This window comes from Panonychus citri, unplaced genomic scaffold, assembly GCF_014898815.1.
Source record: "Panonychus citri isolate SS breed McGregor unplaced genomic scaffold, ASM1489881v1 Contig00015, whole genome shotgun sequence".
Lineage (NCBI taxonomy): Eukaryota > Metazoa > Arthropoda > Arachnida > Trombidiformes > Tetranychidae > Panonychus > Panonychus citri.
The window spans coordinates 17776-35367 of record NW_026515420.1 but is presented as its reverse complement, the minus strand read 5'-3'; the positions used below and the strand labels follow the sequence as shown (position 1 = coordinate 35367).

The 17592-nt window shown below is 29.2% G+C and overlaps 1 pseudogene; it reads left to right on the top strand.

Moving 5' to 3' along the window:
• Nucleotides 1-17592, top strand: part of LOC128393803 (cell adhesion molecule DSCAML1-like) — a 38736-nt pseudogene that overhangs the window by 3675 nt on the left and 17469 nt on the right.

The window sequence follows — 17592 nt, the reverse complement described above, 5'->3', positions numbered from 1 at the left end:
TTATGTTGAATGAAAAGGAAAAGAAAAGTTCTGAGCTTAGGATTTTTCTTTAACCATTAAATGTTGTATGTAAATAATCACATGATCGATATCAATGTAATATGAATGATTTTTAACTCCATGATGATAACTTTGATTCAGTTTTTCTTTGTCATGAACAATTTAGAAAAAAACTTTGGGGTCAAAGTTTCCATGTTAAGAAAGCTCATGAGAACATGAAGATAGAATTTTTCAATTTTATTAATACTTGAAATCAATGAAATCAATCAGCTTATTCATGAGATGAACTTGTGAGCTTGAGGTGAATCTCAGATTATAAAGTTTTTCTATTGTAGATAACATTTTGATTTCTTTATCTTTTATTCGGATAAAAGGAAACAATCTGAAAATCGATTGACAAACTGAGATCTAAGGTTAATCTACAGAGGATAAGGTGAGAAGATGAGAATAGATATGAACAAGAGGAAGTGGAAAAAATAAAGATTAAGAATAGAATCATGCTGAAAATAGAAAATAAACAAAATTAAAAGTCAAAGATATAAATATATCGATAGATATTGAATGGAAGATAAAAAGAAACTAAAAATCCTTTGGAATACAAAGTTTACTGAGAACTACAGGGAGTGAAAACAGGAAGAAAAGATGAAAAAAGTTATCCAGCTTTGGAATACAAGAAATCAGCTGAGTCTCATTATCTTCATCTTAACATGAGAGTAAACCACTTTTTCTGTGTTTACATTGACCACCATTCATCTAGTCCATCTAGAGGGATAACTTTTATTTTCTAAATACCAACTGATATAAATTTCCTGACTTCGAATAGCTAAAAAACTTTATCCTCTTACGTGAAGAGTTAAAGTGGGACTGTGAATACACTCAGTAAGAGGAGAAATAAAAGAGTAGAGATTATCCTTCCATCATCTTTGGAAATAAAATGTTTCTACCTGTTATATATTATTTCATTTTCACCATTGAAGTGAACCTTTTTTCTTGCTGCAAAAAAAAATCACAAATAAACACTGTAAATGCTGCTCTTACGTTGTTTACACTCTCTCATGGTATTAGGTTAATCTTGGGATTTTAGTCAATCCAGCTTTTTATTTTTTTCTCTGCTAATTCTTCCTCTTTTCAATGTTACTTTTCTTTCATCAATTGATGGACAAGAGTAGACAAAGAACAAATTAACACAAAGTGGTGACCAATAATTCAACACATGGGAATTTTTTGCAGAAAAATGAAAATAATGATGTAAGATTAAGTTACATTATCACAATACTAATAGTAACTAGAAAATGACAAAAGTTATGAAACTCAGTTTTAACTAATCTCATAGTCATGGGAATATTAATATTATCCGATAGATTCAATAGCTAAAAATACTTTTGACTTGTTATTCAATCAAATGAATTGATAATCTACGAAATTCAATGAAATATTTTCATCTATTGTTTCAATATCTCATGTACAGCATTCTATTCAATTATTTTACTGAATTCTAGGCACCATTAGTGTCACCATCATAATTAAGTAATATTAGTCTCTGTTAATCAAATATAATTATGTTATTTTCTAACTTCAGGGCAATATCATAGATTGAAAATTTCATTACTCTTGATCTTTGATCACTTAATTTCATGTTACCTTCATGATAAACTTTGATTACTTTCATTTGATTGTCAAAAGTAAATTCAATATCAGCAATCGTTTCTCAACTTTTCATATCTGTAACCTGAATGAACTTTTTGCCTTTTATTTTGCTAATTGTAATTCAATCATTATCATGTTAATGATTAACTCAAATTTATAATTCAAGACTCATTTCTGTAAATGAATAAAGTGATTTATCAAATATAATTTCATGATAACATTTTCAACAGATTTTCCTAGTAACTGCAGTGTTAAGATTAACGATATAATTGAATCAAGATAATATGATTCAGTTAACTTATCAAATGAAATGATAATCATGATAAAAGTTAATGGAATAGTATATAAGAGTTGGAATCAAAGTGTTTGCTGTTCAAATGATAAATTGATTCAATTAATTCAAATTACTTTAATTTATTTACCTTTATTGACATTTTCTTTGATAATTAGTTTCATCAATTTGATTGTATTGAAAAAATAATGATTGAATCCGATCGTTTTTATATCTTTTTGATAAGGAAAATACTTGATTCATTGTCATAACAATTGAATACAATGTTTTCATTAATACTCATGAACTTTTTTCTCGATAACTTTTCTGTGTCTTGGAAACACTATTGGATTAGTTAATGAATTGTGTTCAGTAATCTCGTTGCATGAAAGGGTATCATGCAGTTTCTTTCAACTGAATTGAATGATTGCTCATGTTCATTTGATTACAAATCATCTCATTAGATTGAATATTTTCAAGTTAAATGAGATAACCATTATTCTTGGATACCTTTTACTTGTAACAATATTTGTTAAGGTGGCAGGTTGAAGGTTGGGTGGTTGTCAAGTTGAATAAATAGTTAACTTATTCAGAGTAATTCTCAGTCCATGTAACCTTAAGTTTCCAAAATTATTGTATCTGATTCATGAGATTTATCAGCAGGGAGAAACTGTTTGTTTATCATTCAACTGATTCAATTGAATTAACTTCCATTTTGAAGATGGAAAAATAAAATAATATAAATATCAAAGTCCAATTGAAAAGTAAACCGTTTTGAATATTGGAAACTCTGCTTGAAAATTTTTCTCTGCTCTTATTTGCATCTTGAGCCTTTTCATGAGGCTCATGAGTATTGAACTGAACTTATGCCAAGGTAAGCAAAAAGTAAAGAGGAAGGAAACAGGAGGACAAGGGAGGTGGGAAAAGTCATGGAGGAGTGAAGATAATGATAATCATATTAATGATTGACTCTTGGTGACTCCTCGAGCAATGTAACAATAACTTCAATTGATGTTTCATTTTCTTACATTATCATCATCATCATCTTTATCTTCATCTTTCTTTTCTTCCTTTTTTATCCTGCTTTTCATATTCGATCTTTTTGTCTCTTCTCCATCTCGTTCTTTTTCCCTCTCCAAGTTTTTTCTTTTCCTATTGTAGTAATAACTTTATCTCACTCCTTTAGCATCCTCATCATCTTTCACATTGTATCTTCATTCAGTTAGAATTTTGTTATTTTTTTTTGGAAGAGAAAAAAAATCTTCTTCTTCATCTTCTTTTCATTTCTTATTCTCTTTTTATGCATAATATTATCATCTTCATCATTATCATCTCTTTGAAGATGATAACTCAATGAGATTCGCCTCAAGTTTCAAACATCAATGAACTACAAGAAAAGAAATTGAATTTGAAGAAAAACAAATTAAAGAAAAGGAGAAGGAAAAAAATGAATTCGAAAAAATTTTACAAAAGATCTTCATCATGGTGTAAGAATCTCTCATCAACTTAATCTACATGCTCATGTTTTTTTGCCACCTTATCTCCAGATCATGAGCTTAAGTATCTGTCAATTTTTTTCTTGTTTCAATACAGAAAATTACTCATAAATTGTCAGTTTTTGGCTTACCGAAAACTCCTATCAAGGGTGACATTTACACGTTAGTTTTCATGATACTTGGATTATGACTTAGGGTGGAAACTATTATCTGTTGAGATTGAATTTATGAATATGAAACTGAAACATGTTTATATCATTTTGTCTTCTATTATTGCTCAATTTAATATCTCTCCATGAGAGAAAGAGAGAAAGAGAGAAAGAGAGAGAGAGAGAGAGAGAGAGAGAGAGAGAGAGAGAGAGAGAGAGAGTAATTAAAAAATTTACGATTAATGACTAACTTACTAGAATGACAATTGTATGGCTATTTATATCTTGATTAAGGGTTAACATTGAAGGTGATTTAACTATAGTCACGTGAGTAGATAAGATAACGGGGGAAAGTTAATATATTACAGAGAGTGATGGCTAAAAAATTTTTGAATTGAGAAATCAATTTATCAGAGTTTTCAATCTCACTTTGATCAATTATTAATAAACTCTCAGTCTAATTTACTCGTAAATCTTTACGGCACAAAATTTGAATCCCGACGAACGCTGCAAGCAGTTCTTTGAGAAAATGGACTTTAGAAATATAGTCCAGAGTATCCATCCTGTCTAGAACTCAGGTCCACAGTAAATAATTAAGTATAACATTGATGTTAGTTAATTAGACAAAAAGTGAATAACTTTTTATTTCTTACGAAAACTATTATTTTAATACTTGGCACAAGCCTTTTTGAATATGAATTTCTGAAAACAATCCCTTGAATCTGACATGAGAAGGACAAAAAATGAAGTATAAACAGAATCCAAAGAATCTAAATGAATAACTCAACGACCATTAGACTTTCATTCCAATTGTTTAGTTAGGGCTATTTTCAGTCTTCTGTGATACTCTTTCTCAAGCCTTCTGAGTCTCGGATATTTTTTCTTCCTCCTAAATTCTGATCATCTTACTATTTCTCTCTTTCTTTTTTTTCTCTGTCCATCAAAGTTAATATCATTGTCCAAGCAATCATCATGAAAGAGGGAGGAAAAAATCCAAGAACAAGAAACTTTCGCCTAGGCAATAATAAAGCATAAATAAAAGTTCATGTTACTCAGTGTTCATCTTGTATCTGATATCAACATGGTACACAGAGATTGAGCTTCATTTAATAGATCTATCATTTTCCCATGTTATCTCTGAGCTTTTTTCCAGCTTTCTTTTTCGGTGTCTTTATTTTTTTCATTATTTTGATTAGAGTTCAAAGATCTTGTTGTTCATGTTGTTGTTGTGCAAACATGATGCTGGATCTTTTTTCATGGAGAATTCACCACAAGAAAAAAATAATAGATTGACCCAGTTCAAGATAAGAATTGACTAAGAATAATATCTCCAATTAGTCTCCCAGAGACGAAAAATTCATATGGATCAAATTGTAATCATAATTACTAATAATTCTATCTACTGAACAGCATCAAAGCTCGGTCATGACTTTGATTCCTGATAACTTTGAACCATAATCGACTTAATTGATTTAAGTTCCTTATTTAGTCGTTCATCACATGGTTCATATTTTATTGTTTACCATTTGCATTTAGTTTTCGAACAACGAAATTGATGATAATCAATGATTTCAAATGAAAATCTTAGTTACCCTAATTATTAATTAATATTATGGTTCGAGTCGATTGTTACTCCAAAGTTGATTGAAGTGAAAAAGTTTCTCTTAGTTTTCATGTTGATTCATCTTATCTGATTACCTGAAAGTGTCATTGATACACAACATTTTACCGTCAACACTGAATTAGACTTATACTCAGGGGGAAATCTCATTCTCTTTCGGGTCTCATTTATGTTCCAATCATCTCATTCCTTTCATTTCCTTCCGGTTTATCCATTTACTTCTCATTTCCTCAATCGTTATCAACCTTAACTCGAAAAAAAGTATTCACATATTATTATCGATTAGAATCTTTGATTTAATCCAATTCGTTATAAGAAACGTATTAAGAGTTAAATACTGAATAAGATAATTTTGTTCACCCACCAACATCTCTTTCTCTCTCTTTCCCTTCATGATTATTGCAAAGATTAAAATTCAGTCATGATATCCAATAGAAAGTATTCAAATACCCTCCTATGAATGATATATTAATCACTTATGCTACAAAGGTAACAATTGATGATTGTTTTCATATAATATCATGTAACCATTATTATCATGTATCCATACACACAATATGATGGAGTTGATTATTGTTGGAATGTAGCTAATTATCATTGGACATTTTATTTGATTGATCATTTCTAGCTACTGGACAGTGTCCTGTAATCCTAAAAGTCATAATAACAAAACTAATATTCATCTCCCCTCCCCATTGAAACTGAATAATCACCATTCTTGATTAATATTGACTCTAAATTTGTTGCTCATATTACTATTACAATGTTATCATATTATCAACATTATCATCATGATTGAATACATGGGAACCCTGATGACGATGATTACTGAATAAATATTAGATTTTCTATCTTTATAATCATCTTTATCATAGCAATTCCGTTATTAATATAAAGCTCATTGTTTACCAGACTAATAAAATCATCTGATGATTAGCATTTCATGTATATTAGTATTTACTCATTAAGAAGATATTATTTTCTTCATCCCCCTGTAACATCATGAAACTAATCAGCAATTAGATTGGATTTTGATTGAAATTTTGTGCAAATTTGGAGCGAGATTTTCGTTTCCATGCACAACCAATGGTCAGTTATTGTTTACATTCTTAACAATGTTTACCGAAGATATTGTTGATTTTATCTCATAGTTTTTTCCTCTCATTTCATTTCGTCAACATGAACTTTGTTCAACACTAAAAGTAGATATTGTAACAATATTATGTTGAGTTTTTTTCACTTTCATGAAGAAAACTCTGAAGAAATTTATTCTAAATTCTAACATATTGAAGTGGAAATATAAGAAGAATCTGATTTTTTACTTCTCATGTTATTTGTTCATCTTATCTGAATTATGAGAAGCTTTTTTCTTATCACCTTCATGTTCATCATCATGTATCTTCATCTTTTACTCCTTTTTCCGTATTTTCCACCCTAACGGATGAACGTCTCAATATATTCAGATCACATTGAATATAAACCACCATGAACTCTGTCTTTTCGTTGTCTTTATCTTTGAATACTGTTTGATAATTCTTATCATGATTTCATGTCAGAACAAGGATTGTTCATGTGAAAACTTCCCCACAGGGAGATACATTGGATTTTGTGTGTATAAGCAGAAAAAAAGATGCTAAGGGAAACTGAGGAACAAAACTGAAGAACATGAATATTAAGGTCGTAAGAAAATGAAGAAGGCACAGAGAAAGTGGGTGGTTATGTCAAAAAGAAGGAGAAGAAGGAGAAGAGCTTCTGAAACGGAATTCAGAGTTATCCTGAAACTTTATTGGAATTTTTTTTCTTCAAATATCTTTATCTTCTTTTTCTTCATGATCTATGAATAAACAGCATTCATCATGTAAACTTGTCACTAAATCCCTCATTCACTTTCCATCCTTTTACATCATGTACCATGATTATGATAATAATATCCCCGGAAAATAACATGAGACCGGAAGTCCATCAGTTACAAAACTAGGAACAACCCTAACTCATTTTATCCCAATAGATTTTTCCAATTTCTATGCCAATGAATTTTGAAACTTTTTTTTATCATTCTTCTTCCATGATTCCTCTTTAACCTGAATATCATGAAAATGGAAAAGACATCAAACATCATAATTGAAAAAGAAAGAAAAAGAAAGTTTTTTATTGTAATAAATTTCATGACAAACGAATGAAGAACACAAACAAAAATAGAATCGGAAAATTCATCCTATTACATTTCATGAGAGATATTAGATAAAGTTTAGTTTTCTGCAGAAACGAAAAGTTTTCAGGGGAAACAAACAATATTCATGATGAGAACTATTGATTCGGATTATCATTATTAATCTAACACTTTCAATTTTCATCCAAATTTTCAATCATGTTTTCCATGAGGAGACAATCTATCATCTTTTCAATATCATGATTCTCACCTGATAGTTGAAAAACTAATGTGGCAGTTGGAAATACTCACAGGTATCTCAATTTCCGTTTCCTATTTCATTCCATCCGATTAATTATCAGATTGAATGAGTTGCATTATGATTATAACCATCATCAAGTTGATTAGTGTTTTGAAATTGTAGACACACAGAAAAAAAACAATCAGAAATGAGATAGAATTGAAACTTTATCTGTTATTATATTAAATGAGCAACAGAAACAATTTAATCTGTGGTGACTTTCATCATCATCAAGATAATCATTAATATCATCAAAATAATCATCATGTTAATCATCATCATCATCATCGATAACCAGATTATTAACTCAACCTGAATAGGATTACTGAAAAGGAGGAAATAGCTCAGAAATCAAATGTGAAAGAAGCAAAAAAAAGTATCATTAAAAGTTATCATTATTATTATTGGGTTACATGATATATCCTGTTATTTCATCTAGAATCATGGTGATGATGAAGATAATGATGATCAGAGAATCATTTTATCATGAAGCTAAGTGACATTGGCATTTTCAGAGTTAAATCCATTTGGTATACATGGTATATATTTAGCACCCAAAAAAACCTTAATTACATATGATGAGGTTTTTTTTTCATTAATGAAACAGTAAACATAAGCAGTAGATTCACAATCAATAAATCAACTGAATCATGATGGAAAATAATATCCTCTGGAAGATGATATTATTATTATTACATGAGAGAGGTAGATTATGGCTTAGCTTGATTAGCTGATTACCTATGATATCAGACCATTCAGCTGATCATCTTGTTGCTCATGGTAAAGGATCAATGAATTTAATCATAATTTAATTCATTACTCTTGTATCCATAAGGATTTAATCAGGAAAAATTCAGTTACCTGAACTTTATATTTACTTTTAAGAGGAATTTCAATTTTCTTTATAATAACATTTAGAAAATCTTTAACTAAATATGTTTATAATAACAAAAATCAATCTTTACTATTAAAGTTAATTGTTTTCTTGTTTAATGATTTGATTAAATTGGTTAAAAGCCTTAAGAGGAGCTCATGAAATTAATCATGATTAACTTTTCAACCATCATGAGTATATCAATTTTGTATCTCTTTACCAAAGAACCGTGAATCATTAGATAATATTTATAAGTTTCCAGAACGTTTTCTTTATTCATTTTCTGGAAAATTTTGTTCGAAGGTTAAAATTTATTATATTCAAATCTCGAACATCATCATTATCATTATCTCGTATTAACACCTTCTAACACTTCCCTCATCGAGTTACTCTGTATGTATAAGCTTCATTGTAAAGTATTAATAGTACAAAGAAGTCTTGTTTTGGAATTTTCGACAGATTATCATCATACGACAGATAAATAAACTTCACGAATAGTTAGCTTATCATAAATATCATGGTGCTAATGGTCTGATTCGGTAGCTTGAGATTTTTTATTTGAAGAGTAAAAAAATTCAGAACATTGCTCTTAAAAAGTCCTGGCAGTGATTGCTTGGTTACTCATGGTGAGCGGAAAATTGTCATTGTTTCCTTATGATAAGAAATCAAGTCAATTCTGAAATAATGAATCGAGAAAAAGTTTTTAGAATCAATCATGAACTTTCAAAATTAAATGAGAAGTTGTGATTCCTTTGAATGAGAAAAAAAACTAAATGAACACTTTATCGAAAACTATTGGTCAATTATTGAAGCGAAATTGTTAAAGGAGTAGAAAAACTCTAATTCGGAATAATATATATTCCCGATTATCGAATGAGATTTAATCTTAATGCTAATCAAACTTATGAGATAAAAGTGACAAGTATCTCCTTTGTGGATAGATTCAAGAGCTTCATGAATTTATTTTATTTAAGGTGGACAATCATGATGACCATGATGAAGATAATAATGAAAATGAGTCAATTCTTGTCACTTGTTATTAGTAACCAAGGAGATGAATTGAAAAATTACAGGAATGGTAACGAGTCACGATTGATTAAGAAGATGATAAAAGTGAAATGAGATGATGAACCAATCAAATTGATTAAGTTTTCATCATCTCAAGAGGATGAGATGAGAATGAAGATAATGATGAGGATGGGCAAGAGAAGTTGGATCAAAGAACAACAAAAAATGAACATGAACAAGTGGATAACTTTTGTACCATCGATAGATGATTTTTATATTTATCTTCATGATCTGTTATTAGTATTAGTAGGTAAGCGCACGCCTCTAATGTAGCTCTTCTGTTAATGCTAATGGTTTTGTTGATTGTTCATGATACAAATGAATCAACAATTTTTGATAAAAACAAACGATAATAATCACAATCGAGATACATCATCGAGATACGTCCTAGTTAGAAATACGGATTTAAACTTAATTTTGTCCATAATTCAAAGGCATCTGTATTCTGAACTAAGGCAATAAAAGTGAATTAAATTGATATTTGAAATTGGATAACATTGTTATTATTCACATGCTAATATGAAATTGACCGGATTTATTATAGTAATTGAATTACTGATAATCGAAACATTGACCATAAATAGTTGCGTTATTTGTAACTTATGCTTGGATATTAAAATTTACCAGAAATCTCTGTTTATCATGACCTGAAAATTTTATTTAAATTTGATACATGATTAGCTAATTTGATATAAAAGATTTGATAGCATGTACTCACCTGAAGCTGATTCAACTCAAGGAACATGAAATAAACAATTTAGCAAATTTTATATTGATTCATTTCCCAAGTCGAGTTTCATTCATCTCTTTCAATTGGCTCTCAATTTGGATTGCAATTCACCAAGAATTTATTCAGAAAATCATTTCGTTATCTTTGCACTTGATTCAACAATTGTATTTTAATAGTCGATAGTTACATTCATGAACAGTCCAAATATCGTTAACTGATGTTTTTGTTTTTTCTGATGTTCAATGTTTTGAAAAAAAACAGCCTTGAGCGTGATGTTTTTCAATCTGGAATCTCTTAGATCTTTTAGTAACGTTTACTCAATTTATTCAAATTTGGTATTAATTTATCATTCGTAATGTTATGTTATTGCTACTAAATGCTATTATATTAAGTTAGAAATGTTATTTCTTAACTACCACACAAAAAGCATATTAGTATTAATGCTAAATATAATTGTTATTGTGACGTAGCTCGTTAAGTGCAACTCATGAAGATTATAAAAGTACTGCTACAATGTGGGGCCGAAGACATTTTTTTGGGATAATGTTTTCTCATCTCAGTGTTCTTAGGGTTTGCTAATCTACTCAATCAGATTGGATATTGTTTTACGTAATTTTTTTTCTTTTCCCATGACAGTACTAGCTATATGATGGATTCGTAACTGATGAACGTTTGAAAAAATTCCGTTACCATGAATATTATTCATGGTGATTATCATAACAATAGATTGTGTTTGTTGTATTTTATCCTATGAACTTCATAGTATGAAGATCATAATAATTTTGGTTCATCTGTTGCACAAATCTTTTGCTATACCATGATAAATATTGAGATAATTTCTGAATAAATAGATAACTAATTATTCTAATTTGTTTCTACGTTACATCATCTTAACGTTTGAAGTCTGTTGTTTTTTCATAATGATATATTTCTAATTATTTACAAATTCTCAATAATTGCACATTGATCAGATATTGAGTGCATCTATTAGATGAAAAATATTAATCTCGCTGGGCGGAAAATGGAGAATGAATAAATTCAGTTTATCACGAAATTGATCATGAAATAATTTGTGACCAAATAGATGGGAGTATTTAATAATAAATATAACGGATTTAGAAGTTATGTAAATAGTGAATTATTGTTGAGAGAGAGAGAGAGAGAGAGAGAGAGAGAGAGAAAGAAAGACATAATCTTAGAACTTTTATTAATATTCGAGGGAAAAAAAGTTTTGATTGAATCATATGAGAATTGGAAAGAAGAAATGAGAGAGAAACTTTAATAATTTTCATAAAATCGGAAGAATCTGTCTCGAACTTTTTCTCGTTTTTTATCATCATAATCATGATACTCACATGATCAAAAACTGCGATCGAGTCTAAATTGAGTAACAAACTATCAGAGCAGAAATGAAAGTGATGATAAAGTGTAATTGAAAATAGAAGGGGATCAAATCATCTGTTCAATGAGTTTCCTTGAATTTAATAACTCCCATTTCATAATCGTGGTGATGATAATAAAAACTGTTGGTATTAATAGACTGAGATCAATTTCATTGGTATGATAATGCTGTTATTGTTGTCGATGAAATAATAAATACACAAACTTACTGAAGATGAAATAATTTTATAATTTAATCTTAACAGATCCAATATACTGAACTTTCAAACATGGATTTCAAAACCATATTTAACTAAGAGATTAATACTCAACATGGAGTTCTGAGTCAGTGGAGACAATCATAAAAGCTTTTATAATCAGTTTGGATCTTAATTAGTTTACTAACTTCTTACATGTAAAAGATCAACTTAAAGTCAGAATATCAACAAATTACATGATCATTATCAACTAAATACATGATTAGCATTTCAATGAACAAATATTCTCATCTCCAAACTGATTTAACCTTGCGATAGTTTTGAGCAAGTCTATCACTAGAAAGCAAGTTTTCTGAATAAAAGCTCACAGGGAAAAAGTTCTTACCTCTTGAGTAAATTAAAAATCACTATTCCAATTCTCAAGCCATTAATCATGGCGACATAAACTCAATCCCTGATGATCATCTTGAATTACAATTATCTTTCATTATATCATGATAATTATCCCCACCCATTGATCAATGCTCACCCACTCCACCCTCGTGCTCAAAGACAATGATACATTTGTTAATAGTAAAATCACATTAAAAGTAATCATAATATTTTCCCCTTTTGCAAAATTTAACAATCAATGTTGAAAAAATCATAACTATGATAACATTAATTCATGACATTATCACATTATCTCAATCCCATTCAAATTCAAATAGGGTGTAACAATTGAGGGAAAAAAGTGGTTACCATGATGATGAAGGTATAATATCATAATTATCATCATCAAAAGTTGAAAGTAGTTGATGATATTTTGACAATTCTGACAATCAGATATAACATAATTTCCTATTTGAAATTTTATCTAACATCATGAAGAACTAGAAAAATAAAATAAAATAAATTTCCAAACACTCAGAATTTAAATTACTGTAAAAGTGTTGAAAGTTTGTTTCTTCCAAGTATTTATCATCATTCTCATGATGATGGTAATGATGATGTACATGTGAATAAATTTAATGATTTGGAAATTCAGAGAAATTAATATATTTCCCATTACAATAATTATCATGACATAATAATGTCATCTATCACTAATGATCTAATTATTGATGAGGTTTATGATTTCAATATCATCATGAACATCATGATATCCATAATGATAGATTAGGATTATCGTTGATTTATTCAGAGACGGAGAGAGGAAGATAAAGTTAAATGAAAAAATAGATTCATCTATCAAAATAATCATAAAGGTAACAATCACCATCGATACTCACGTAGTAATCAACTGATTGTTCACATTGATTGTAAGGAAATTGCTTCTTTTTTGATAACCTGTCATGATAAATGTATATTCATCTTGTTGAATTTTCAGGTTAGCATTTTAATTTTCAATCAGACTGATTAGCATGATGACAATCCTGATGATACATATTAATATTTTCAATAGCAAATGATAATCAATGACTTTGTTATCACCTTTGAATAATAATTAACTTCTTAACTTTAACATGTAACCTTATTAATCTTTGTAATTTTGGTGTTTTTTTTTCTCGCCTTCATAATTTTATCATCATCATGGTTACCAAATCAACTAAACAAAACTTTAGGTCAACCCAGGCCAACATTAACATGGTGGAAAGATGATAAACCTTTAATAGCCTCTTATGAAATTATATCAAATGAAGTGACCTGAAGTGACCTAAGCCTTACCAATCTAAGTCGACCCTTACTACTTTCAAAGATAACATGTAAAGCGGTTAACAGCCCATTAACTGATCCATTACAAACATCAATCACAATTAACCTTAACTGTAAGTTAAATTACTTATAAAAACAACAAACATGGAGATAAACAAAATGTTTAACAATTAACTTTATTCATTCATGTGTATTGGATAGTAAATTGTTTATATGATGATAGTTACAATCAATTATTTTTACGATGATATGGAAACTCATAGATTCCAGTTTTGATTCATATCAGGGAGTTGGAAATTTTCACTCCCAGTGGTTCAAATTTTAATCAATCATCTGGGGAGAGGTTTAACTATTAGGGTGATCATTTCATGAGATAAAAGATGGAAAATCATTGTCATGGAAATTGTATTTACTACTTTCCATCTCGAACAGAATTAGAAATGAAAAAAAAAACTAACCCTCGAACCTTTTGACAGGTCACAAAACAGTAAAGTCTATCTTGTTTTACTATCTTAATGATATTTACTACTCTCAATGGTTAATGTTGAACTATTTTTAACTAAATCATCTTCATGAACACCCTAAGAATTTTCTTGAGATTTTCATGATAATAATGATACTCATTCATTGAAATTACCATTGGTGTAACATTAATAACCATTCATTATATAAATGTAGGGGAGAAAATGTATTTGAATAACTTTGTCTTCTTCCTCAATGAATATCTTCATTCATGATAGTTTCAAGTATTCAGCTAATGATTAATATTAATCGTCTCTGTCAAGTGAAAGTATTCATTTCAAAACAATTTGCTTTATAAAGCAAAACTAATGGTGACCTTTTAATATTGAGGGAAGCCAAGAAATAGCTCAGAACTTTTTTTTTACTCATTCTTCTCATTTTCAGAATTCTCATCATGATATATATAAGTGTAAACCATTCACTCCATGATATCCTTAAGCTTAAACATTGATTAACCTAAAAGCCAAAGTGTAATGACCCACCTTCTCACCTTTGTCCCACTTAACACTCTCTCATTTTCTTACCTTAAACCTGGTTAACTGATGATAATTTAGTTCTGACCAAATGAACATGATAACAGTATAATGATATCATGGACTAGATGGTAAACAGAATTTTACAGAATTTCAACATTTAGTTGTGAACTTTTTTCTCGCTTCTTCTAATAGTTTTGTGAGAAGAGAAATAAATTTTTCAATTCGTTACAATTATCACAATTATCGCTACGAGAATAATTTACACACCATTTGATTTGAACAATTGAACTTTGGGTGTTTTTGAGGAAGAAAAAGAGTCAAAAAAAAGTTCTAAATGAAAAAGTTTTGTCATTTTCGACGAAAAAGAAGAAGAAAAAAAAACTCTCAAAGTAAATGAAGGATAAAATTTGAAAAAATATCTCATGAAAACTCATACGAATACAATAGATTCGGAGGGTTAATAGTAATTGTTACACGAATTGTAATCAATGTGAAAGTTTCTTAATAGTTGAACAATTTACCGAAAATGATTAAGTTGCAACAATTTAATTTTTTTTATTGCACAACAATCATAATGATAGTAAATCATCAAACCATTTAATTGTCTCTAAACTTATTGATTAGAATTACAAGTTATTACTTAATTGTTACTGATTAACTATTGATACTAATACTTTAGTCTTTTTTTTTGAGACAAAATCTTAAAGGTCATTTATAAGAAGCTAAAACTGACCAGGTTAATAACTGAGAGTAGACTTTATTTAAACTAACAAAATATTGTACACAATCAGTTGAAGTAATAATAATAATCAACGTAATGATAATAGTATCCAGAGACTTTGCAAACTCAATCTACTTTTATTATATCCATTGGATTCTAACTTTTTCTTGTATGAAATATTATCGTCATTATCATTATATCATTGGGGATAAAAATATATATCCAGAAATCGGTGGACATTCAGCTAAGGGTCATCATCAGAAGTTGCTGGTCATTTCTCTGTCCAGTCAACAATTTTTTTACAGAGATAAACACATTTCACTTTGCAGAAAGACAGAAATAGACAGAGAAATTTATCATTAACTTATTTCTTTCTTTTTCTACTTCTGTATTGTGATGATGATTATCATCTCAATATAAGGAATGATTTTTATTCTAATATTATATATATTCTCTTCCTCCATCATCATTATCATCTATTATCATCATCATCTGTGGGAGTTTTATATATATAACAGGGTATTTACTTCCGTTAATATTGATACTCACTGAGAGACAATAATTCATATAATTTTTATTTCTGTCTTTAACTTGGAGAGAGAGACAACAGAAATCAAAGTAGGATTGTGATCGGTGGTGGGGATCAAATGATAATAATACCATAGGGTTATTATTGATTGGATAATTTATGATGAAGATAATAATATTATCTCGCTTCGTGGCATATTGATAGTTGAAAGATAGTAATGATTAAATTTATTAAGCGACACAAGGTATTTAAGAACTGAAATAATCATGATAAATATATGGGTTCATGGTGAGTCTATGGGAGGGTTGATGGTCGCGAGAGAGAGAGAGAGATGATTTTTAATAGAGATAGATTGTAGGTGGATAATGATAGATAACCGATAGTCGAAAGGGTATTAATAGCTGTGTATACTTGGGGGGTATTTGGAAAATGGTGATGAAGATGAGGAAAGAAGATGCTGAGCAAAAGATGAAAATTTCTTTGATTTAGACTTTTTATCATCAATCCAAGTTATAGGGAGTGAGAGATAATAGGATGAGATAAATGCAAAAGGAGTGAGTGATACTGTGAGAATGGAGAGGAGATGATAATGATATTGCATTTGGAAGCGTTTACAGTTCTGAACGTGACGGAAAAATATATACAAAGATTTAAATTGTAACAAGGAAAAATAATGGAAGAAAAACTGATGAAGATGATGATGGAATTGATGAAAATGATGTTGTAGATGAAAGGCATTAATCAAATGACTCCTGTTAGATCCCTGATGAGAACCGGAGGGAATCATGCTCATTATTATCCTCCAATGTACAATGAGAATGAGAGGAAGAGGAAGAGGAGGTGATACGAAGGCTGAAAATAAGAGAGGTGTGTGGATGTTTGCTCGTTGTTTTTGATGATCCTTCTGATATGGACAAGGAAAAAAGGTTATTCCTTAATGAAGGTTAGTCTGGTCAAGCTTGGATGAATCTGGTCAACCCAAAACATTGACCATAAACTTAACATACTTCAAAAATATCTGACTTTCATCAACACTCATGATAACATTTATTATCATTCAAATATTATTATCTGATTATTTTGTATCAATTTTTGCTCTATTGGTTGTATCAGTAAAGACTATCGAACCATAAGTTACCTTGTGGAATCACAGAAAAAAAAATCATTCAAATTGAAGCAAAAAAATCGTTACTAGTGTTGGAATTGGATTAAATCAAATCATTGGTCAGTTAAGTTACAATTAAATGATTGTCTTGCTAAAGATTTGATTAGCTTAATCATATTATCAATACACATAAATTAAGATAACATAGAGTTGTTAATGGACTCAAGTTCAATTGGTAAATTGATCTTTGGCTACTTATCATTAATTTACTTTTAGATGATTACATTGATTAAGGTTTCATTGTTTTAACTTGTTTGAAATCAGTTGTAACGGTTAATTATTGAAATTTTAAATTCAGTTGAAAGGTTCATTTGTTACTAAGTTAATGGAAACATAATGTAAATCAATTGATAGATTAATTCAAGGGAAAAATATCACCACCTTAAATTATCGTATGCAAAGTGGGGAGAGATTTTCACCGAGAAATTCAGGAAGACTGAATTACATCCTATTTCCGCCTCAACCCATTTCTCCTCCTTCTTGTAGTCTCAATTGCGAGTATTTTATTTTCATTGATTTAATTTACTAAGGCAAAAGAAATTCAATCAAAAGCATAACATTAAATTAGATTTCGAACTGA